This window comes from Lissotriton helveticus, chromosome 6 (assembly GCF_964261635.1).
Source record: "Lissotriton helveticus chromosome 6, aLisHel1.1, whole genome shotgun sequence".
In the NCBI taxonomy this organism is placed as follows: domain Eukaryota; kingdom Metazoa; phylum Chordata; class Amphibia; order Caudata; family Salamandridae; genus Lissotriton; species Lissotriton helveticus.
Genome location: NC_136067.1, coordinates 547,146,541 through 547,155,743, shown reverse-complemented (window position 1 = coordinate 547,155,743; position 9,203 = coordinate 547,146,541). Strand labels below are relative to the sequence as shown.

Below are 9,203 nucleotides of genomic sequence, written 5' to 3'. Positions count from 1 at the left end.
AGGGTAAAGGTATGGTGACATAGGTACAATCATGTTTATATACAATAGAAACCTTTCCAGCCTTATACAGGTCTATAGTTCCCATATATACATAACTCATAGGCATATATTTATTGACTTATATAGTTTCTATGAGTTTGTAGGTATGCAGTTGATGGTCTACGTTTCGACCCCCGTTGGGTACAGGGGGATTTGTTCCTCACTGTGGGGTCTTCTTCAAGACAAGGTTGTGTGGAGAGCACCTACAAGTAATGGGAATGATTAAGTATTTGGTATGGACGTGGTGAAAGAATGATAAATATGTGGTTAAAATAAAACTTACTGAAGGTAGGAAAGACAATCAATGTTCGATCCTGGTTGGGCATTCAATGGCTCCTAAACTCCTGTGGGGGAAATAGAGACAAAGAGTTTCAGCATTGCAATGAAGTGGAAAAGGTCAAAGCTGTAAACCGGGGTAAGGAATCTTCTGGTGTAAGTTGCTTTCAGTCAATGGACAGGATCTGTAGGGAGAGACACGGGGTAAGGGTCAAGGGCAAGCCTGTCTACATTCTAATGGTTGACAGGGCAAAAAATGTGGGGTAAACTCAGAGTTCCAAGGAGGGGCTGTCTTAAAAGAATAAATCAGCGCTGAGTATTAAAAAGACTAGTGTGGCACAGTTATGAGGGAAAGAAGATTATATACGTTCAAATACCAGGTTTGGACACGTCTCTGTGCCAGTCAATACAAAACAAAGGATGTATTGTACTGAGGTCGAATCAATTGAGAACTGGGGTTTTTTAGAGGTACAGGGAGAAACTGGGCGCACTGCACACGTTGGTGTTGGGAATGGATGGGTCTGGGTGCAAGTAGGCGAGGGGAAAAGGCCCTAAACCCCTCCAGGGGTGTGCAACGCACACGCCAAACAATGTGAGAACTAATACCAAATGCACACCAAATTACAGTATAGAGAAAGATGTCTCAATGGGCATAAATGAGTACAAGTAACAGAGTTCAGAACAAAAAGGGGAAGCGATGTAGTGCGATTCCTCTTTATTTGCATGGACGGCCAGCCGACACGTGTTTCGTCGTCAAGCGGTAACAATGCTTGCACGACTCATCAGGGCTGGGGAAGATACAAAATACATGATGGAATATGATATCCACACTGCATAAACATAAGTGATTTAAAAAAGGGGATTCGCAACCGTGTCCAGTTTACTAGTGCGCGTGAGAGTGCAAGTGAAGATCATGGTAATATTGAATTTGTTCTTAATAGAACAGATTGCATGGTGGAAGCAAATGTGCCAAACAAGGTGAAGGTGAAAAAACGTACTATCGGACGCCGGCGGTGGATGGTACGTGAGAAAGTGCTAGTGCTGTGGAAACCGGTCGTCATGTCCGTTCGGTGATCAGGTACACTACGGGAAGATCGTTGGTAGTTGAAGGTGAGTGTCCCGTGATCGTAAAGTGGGTGGTAGTGCCTGATCATGAGGATTAGCAGTCCTCTATTGTTGGAACAAGAACACGCCAACACGGAACGTAGGTAAATTCAAACGATAAAAAGAAGGACGGGGGTGCATGGGCACAGAGTCTATTGTAAAAGTGAGGCGGATAGGTAAGGCGCTTCCTACCTGTAGCGTGAAGGAAGAGGACCACAGGTCTGTGGAGTGGAAAAAGGGGGGAAGAAACAAAAGAGCAAGACAAAGTATCAAGACCAGTTCAAACATAACATGGAGCACTGTACACTTCTCCTAGCACCCCAGAAAAAACACCGGGTGCTGTTACTGTCGAGAGAATGAGGTAGAAACAATTATTGAACACTCACCGCTAAGCCGGTGATACTTCCGACCCGGCCCCTGCTCGAGACCAGGTAGACGTGGGATAGTGGATGTGGCTCCAGATTCCAGGGATCATGTAATGTAGACGATGCTAATGGGAAGTATAACAAAACGCTGCATTTGTAAAAACCCAAAAACATTTGCTTACATGGGTTAAACCCTGCCCCAAAGGGTCAGGGCGGAGCGTCAGCGAGGTAATGGGACCCATTAAAGGGAATGTGTCCCAATGTAAGGTTAACGGATCTCACCTTTATGTGAAGGCAACAGTACTCCAAGTGACTCTAGTAAAAGGATGCCACCAATGAAAAAAGCATCCGCTTCAAGGTGCTGTCATTACTGGGTTGGAAGATCCAAGCAAGGTGTCAGGAGTATAGTGAGCACCCCAATTGTGCGGGATCTATAAGGGACGAGAAAAGGAAAACGAGAGCGTCGGTAAGCTCAGTGATGCAGACCGGAAAGTGCGGTCTGTGTTGGGAGATTCGGGGATCGGACTCACAAATGTCAATATGGTGACAGAGGAGTAGCAACTTACCGGTGGTTGTTCTGCGACTAGCGGGAAGGATGACTCCTCGCAGCGGTTCCGGGTGCGGACACGTGGTTCCGACCCGGAAGTGAATTTATCTATAACTAAGCCGGGGCCCGTATGTAAAAAACTGGAGCGTCAACTTGCCCGTTGGTGGGTGTGTTAAAGGAGAGCGTGATATCCGTAGTGGGAGGTGTGCAAGTAGGGCAGAGCGTAACGCGGCTGTCAGAAAGTGACAGAGAAGAAAAACGTCTAAAATTGCGGAGCCCATATGTCGGAGAGGATAATGACAACCACCCCGTTGTGGGTGTGTCAAAGGAAGCATGAGAATTACAGCGAAAATCCCGTAGGGGGTGTTGAAAATGTGCGATCAATCTGTCACACGACTGCCAAGTAGGCAGATACAAGATATCAACGACGCGAAAACAATTTACTAGTAGGGTGTATGTACAAAATGTGACATTGATCTATGTCAGACAAAGTGAGATTATCATGAGTGCCGCTGGTAACAATAGCATGCAAAGGTGGTCATGCGTCCGATCCACAACGTGCAAAGGTGATTGGTGACACGTTAATTTGAACGGTAAACAACATATTATGTCACATTGATTTTAACACATCAATAAAAACGGCAACGATGGGCATGGAAGCAATTGATAAGCATATCTCGTCCCAATTCCCCTGGAAGGTATTACCAAAAGACCAGTTTGGGCATAGAGACACGTAATTAGAACGATGTTTTAGCAAGTAGACAATATTACACATCTGATATGAAATAAGACAAAGTTACAATGGGTGATGCGGTATCATTCGTGGCATGAGATAAACATTCATATAATGTAATAAATGCATAGCGACGTTATCTTATTATCTACATAGGATAGCACTTTCTATTCCTTACCATGAATCGAGATAAAGCTGCCGAAGAGCTTTTTGATAATCTTGCCAAAGGAATGTCCACACATAGAGCCACTGCCATCAATGCCCCCAGCAGCACCAAGGAAGAAGGTCTGAGGGACAAATTTGTGAGACTAGAAAAACTGAAAAAACTAGAGAATTCAAAGTGGTGGGATGGCATCACCTTGAAACAGTATGTTAGACTTAAGCGCATACCGAGAGGTTTGAGAGCACAGATCTTCCCCACCTATGATAACTTAGACCCTGACCTTTTAAGCAAATGGGAAGACGCCTTGACTAACAACTCCAATATCCTCATGGACATTCTCATTGAGAGCTCTGACCGTAAGGTCGCAAAATTTCAAGCCGAGATTGCCATTTTGGAACAGGAGATCAAAGACCTTAATTGTCCTGCATCCACTGTAAAAAATTACACAACTTTAGACGAGATTCTTCTCAAGCATCAGAATGAAATAAAAAGCCGTAAAGCCAGACAGCTGAAAAGGGATGAGGCTGATTACACTAACGGCAGAATTTTCACATATGATAGGAAATACGACTATATGATTAATAAACCAACGTCCAAAGGTAGAGATGGAGCGAATCTTACTGATGCCAGCTCTATTTCATCCAGCAGTACTTCACTGAGCACTATAAGCATCAGTGAAGATGAGTCCACTCGTACTGACAGTGAAACATCTCCTTTTTTATGCGAGATTCAGCGGATAAGAAGAGGCATCCGCTCAATAGAACCAAAACCCGCAGGGGCAGGAAGGGGAGGGGTAGAAGACTACCGGAAGAAACTGAGATCCGGGAACCAACAACAGTAACCGACACACAGGAGGGGGAAGTACAGGTCATCAATCTATCATCCAAAACCCTCACCCCTAACATGATCTCCCTTCTGAGCAAAGGCCTTAACTTCAATCCTTTCTCAAACACTGATGTATGTAGACTTAAAATTGACTTGTTTAAGTTTACTCGTAAGTTAAAATTGAAAAAGCATTTTTCCAACAAAATCATGTCTAATAAAAAATCTACAAACATACCTACTGAGTTTGAACCTGATGTTTTGACTATCAATGATATTCAAGCCACACATCTCCTTCTCTCCATCACGGATGTAGAACGAACTCCCCAAGACATGGACACCCTACTAGAGGAACTTAATATCGAATCAGATTTTAGTATTGTCAGTGGGCTCAAATCTAAATCTAAATGGATCCCCACACTACCGGTGGGCAACTCCATAGACAACTTTTACAAAAGAGTCTTGGAGGACATTGATAAACTAGAACTGAAAGACACTAAACGCACCTTCAGATATAAGGATAACCTAACCACAGGAGAACGAGCAGCCATGAACAGCCTCATCAATGATCATGAGATCATTATAAGAGAAGCGGACAAGGGAGGGAACGTTGTTATCATGAACAGAAAGGACTATGATGAAGAAATCCTCAGCCAATTACAAGATAACACATGCTACCTACTTCTGGACCACAACCCCACAGCACTACTCACGACCAAGATCAACAAATCTCTCATCACCTGGAAAGACAGTGGTCTGATCAATGAGGACGAATATCTCTACATGAAAGTGACTAAACCCTGTTATCCATGGTTATATACCCTTCCAAAGGTACACAAAAATCTCCCTTTTCCGCCTGGTCGTCCTATCATTTCCGGGATTGGTGGTCCCACGGAAAGGATTGCTGAATACGTCGACCTGTTCCTGGGGCCCCTGGTGCGCAATCTACCATCCTATATCCAAGACACCAAACACATACTGAGTATTCTTTCTGATCTTCAATGGCAACCCGGCAACTTTCTGGTCACTATGGATGTGGTAGCCCTGTACACCAGCATCAAACCAGATCTTGGACTTGAAGTCGTCACCAAAATTCTACAGAAACGTCCAGCCACCATGTGGCAACACACCAACATGCTCATCTGTATGATGGACCTTATCTTGAACAACAACTCGTTCATGTTCAACAACGTGTGGTATAGACAAACCAAAGGAGTCGCCATGGGCTCGAAATTTTCCCCTTCATTTGCCAATCTATTCATGGGCGCACTTGAAAAGGACCTAATTTGGGGCACCAAAGGAGCGACCTTCATTGACTCAATAGTATACTGGGGGCGTTACATAGATGATTGTTTCCTGATTTGGTCCGGCACACATGAACACCTGATGGATTTTTACAGGCATCTCAACCACAACACGTGGGACATGAGGTTCACCATGGTGGCGAGCACAGACAGGATTGAATTTCTGGACCTAGAGATATATATCCTAGACAACAAACTGTACAGTAAACTCTTCAGGAAGGACACCGCTTGCAATGCAATTTTGCACGCCAACAGCGCTCACCCATCCCACCAGATCAACAGTATACCTTATGGAGAATTCCTAAGAGCTCGAAGAAACTGCAGTAACGACCAAGATTTCGAAAAAACATTGAAAAGTATGCAGGAACGTTTTAAGAGAAGAGGTTACCCAGATGACCTGATCAAAAAAGCGACATCTAGGATCAAGAGAATCCAAAGAAAAGACACTCTGAAGGACAAGCCCAAAAAAGAAACAGATGATCTTGGGACTATCCGCATGATCACTGATTTCAGCAACCACCACCAGGCACTACGCAGGACCTTCAGCAAACACTGGAACATTCTTAAAAAAGACAAGAACATCTCAAAGTACATAGGAGAACATCCCCAGATTACCTACAGAAGAGGCAGAACCTTGAGGAATAGATTAAGCCCCTCTATCCCTCGGAGCAGCACAGAGGACAATTGGCTGACCAAACGGAACACTGGCTTCTACAAATGTGGGTTCTGCTCCATGTGCCGGTGGGCCAAGCACAAAACTACTGAATTTCACGACACCAAGGGAGAAACCTACAACATCAGGACCAACATCAATTGTACCACACGCTATGTGGTATACATAATTGAATGTAAATGCAAAAAAATCTACATAGGGAGTACCATCCGTCCGCTAAAAGAAAGAATAGCGGAACACATAAGAGCGCTACACAAACAAGATCCTAGATATCCAGTTGCCCTACACGCGGCTGCGTGTGGGGAACAATCTCTAGACAAACAAGTCTCATTCTATGGGATTGACACTGTCTCCATTGGTGCACGAGGCGGTAACAGAGAGCTCAAGCTGAGACGCCTAGAGGCAACATGGATTCTCCGCCTCCGTACCGTGACACAGGGGCTCAACTATGACCAGGAGATGCAATTCTTTTTAGGGGATTGAACCCCTGTATTCTTTTCCTGTACATATAGCTACACTGGCCATAATTTTGTCTTTACTGCAGTGAACAGTGTACCAGACCTTATTGTTGTGTTCTCTGATACCACCCTTGCGGCGGCATCTCACAATGAGGTTTCCATGGGGCACCATTGGTTATGACATTATTTCTTTTCGCTATGCATTTATTACATTATATGAATGTTTATCTCATGCCACGAATGATACCGCATCACCCATTGTAACTTTGTCTTATTTCATATCAGATGTGTAATATTGTCTACTTGCTAAAACATCATTCTAATTACGTGTCTCTATGCCCAAACTGGTCTTTTGGTAATACCTTCCAGGGGAATTGGGACGAGATATGCTTATCAATTGCTTCCATGCCCATCGTTGCCGTTTTTATTGATGTGTTAAAATCAATGTGACATAATATGTTGTTTACCGTTCAAATTAACGTGTCACCAATCACATTTGCACGTTGTGGATCGGACGCATGACCACCTTTGCATGCTATTGTTACCAGCGGCACTCATGATAATCTCACTTTGTCTGACATAGATCAATGTCACATTTTGTACATACACCCTACTAGTAAATTGTTTTCGCGTCGTTGATATCTTGTATCTGCCTACTTGGCAGTCGTGTGACAGATTGATCGCACATTTTCAACACCCCCTACGGGATTTTCGCTGTAATTCTCATGCTTCCTTTGACACACCCACAACGGGGTGGTTGTCATTATCCTCTCCGACATATGGGCTCCGCAATTTTAGACGTTTTTCTTCTCTGTCACTTTCTGATAGCAGCGTTACACTCTGCCCTACTTGCACACCTCCCACTACGGATATCACGCTCTCCTTTAACACACCCACCAACGGGCAAGTTGACGCTCCAGTTTTTTACATACGGGCCCCGGCTTAGTTATAGATAAATTCACTTCCGGGTCGGAACCACGTGTCCGCACCCGGAACCGCTGCGAGGAGTCATCCTTCCCGCTAGTCGCAGAACAACCACCGGTAAGTTGCTACTCCTCTGTCACCATATTGACATTTGTGAGTCCGATCCCCGAATCTCCCAACACAGACCGCACTTTCCGGTCTGCATCACTGAGCTTACCGACGCTCTCGTTTTCCTTTTCTCGTCCCTTATAGATCCCGCACAATTGGGGTGCTCACTATACTCCTGACACCTTGCTTGGATCTTCCAACCCAGTAATGACAGCACCTTGAAGCGGATGCTTTTTTCATTGGTGGCATCCTTTTACTAGAGTCACTTGGAGTACTGTTGCCTTCACATAAAGGTGAGATCCGTTAACCTTACATTGGGACACATTCCCTTTAATGGGTCCCATTACCTCGCTGACGCTCCGCCCTGACCCTTTGGGGCAGGGTTTAACCCATGTAAGCAAATGTTTTTGGGTTTTTACAAATGCAGCGTTTTGTTATACTTCCCATTAGCATCGTCTACATTACATGATCCCTGGAATCTGGAGCCACATCCACTATCCCACGTCTACCTGGTCTCGAGCAGGGGCCGGGTCGGAAGTATCACCGGCTTAGCGGTGAGTGTTCAATAATTGTTTCTACCTCATTCTCTCGACAGTAACAGCACCCGGTGTTTTTTTTGGGGTGCTAGGAGAAGTGTACAGTGCTCCATGTTATGTTTGAACTGGTCTTGATACTTTGTCTTGCTCTTTTGTTTCTTCCCCCCTTTTTCCACTCCACAGACCTGTGGTCCTCTTCCTTCACGCTACAGGTAGGAAGCGCCTTACCTATCCGCCTCACTTTTACAATAGACTCTGTGCCCATGCACCCCCGTCCTTCTTTTTATCGTTTGAATTTACCTACGTTCCGTGTTGGCGTGTTCTTGTTCCAACAATAGAGGACTGCTAATCCTCATGATCAGGCACTACCACCCACTTTACGATCACGGGACACTCACCTTCAACTACCAACGATCTTGCCGTAGTGTACCTGATCACCGAACGGACATGACGACCGGTTTCCACAGCACTAGCACTTTCTCACGTACCATCCACCGCCGGCGTCCGATAGTACGTTTTTTCACCTTCACCTTGTTTGGCACATTTGCTTCCACCATGCAATCTGTTCTATTAAGAACAAATTCAATATTACCATGATCTTCACTTGCACTCTCACGCGCACTAGTAAACTGGACACGGTTGCGAATCCCCTTTTTTAAATCACTTATGTTTATGCAGTGTGGATATCATATTCCATCATGTATTTTGTATCTTCCCCAGCCCTGATGAGTCGTGCAAGCATTGTTACCGCTTGACGACGAAACACGTGTCGGCTGGCCGTCCATGCAAATAAAGAGGAATCGCACTACATCGCTTCCCCTTTTTGTTCTGAACTCTGTTACTTGTACTCATTTATGCCCATTGAGACATCTTTCTCTATACTGTAATTTGGTGTGCATTTGGTATTAGTTCTCGTATTGTACTGAGGTAATATGATCAAAGGCTTAGCGTGTATATAGGTCCACTCCTCTAAGTCATAAATGATAGAAACAATGGTCGTGCATCAGGGCCCGTAATTACAGGGAAAGCATGGAGTGCTGCATATCGATGCCAAGTGCCGAGTTGGCGTGATGCTTTATTAAAAATAAAGTCAAGCGTGATATAAATAATGGTGGTGGCTGTGCTCCAGGGTGTGAGTTTGTTATACAGTG

At 44.7% G+C, this 9,203-nt stretch overlaps 2 long non-coding RNA genes across 2 annotated transcripts; one reads left to right on the top strand and one right to left on the bottom strand.

Moving 5' to 3' along the window:
- Nucleotides 1–905: 905 nt before the first annotated feature.
- On the bottom strand, nucleotides 906–2,404 carry LOC144761439 (uncharacterized). The gene is made up of 5 exons (XR_013595717.1): nucleotides 2,351–2,404; nucleotides 2,067–2,215; nucleotides 1,806–1,909; nucleotides 1,612–1,640; nucleotides 906–1,103 (listed from the first exon to the last, which is right to left on the bottom strand). It is a non-coding gene; the product is annotated as an uncharacterized LOC144761439 (long non-coding RNA).
- Nucleotides 2,405–7,471: 5,067 nt separating this feature from the next.
- Nucleotides 7,472–8,951, top strand: LOC144761438 (uncharacterized). The gene is made up of 5 exons (XR_013595716.1): nucleotides 7,472–7,525; nucleotides 7,661–7,809; nucleotides 7,967–8,070; nucleotides 8,236–8,264; nucleotides 8,773–8,951. It is a non-coding gene; the product is annotated as an uncharacterized LOC144761438 (long non-coding RNA).
- Nucleotides 8,952–9,203: the final 252 nt, after the last annotated feature.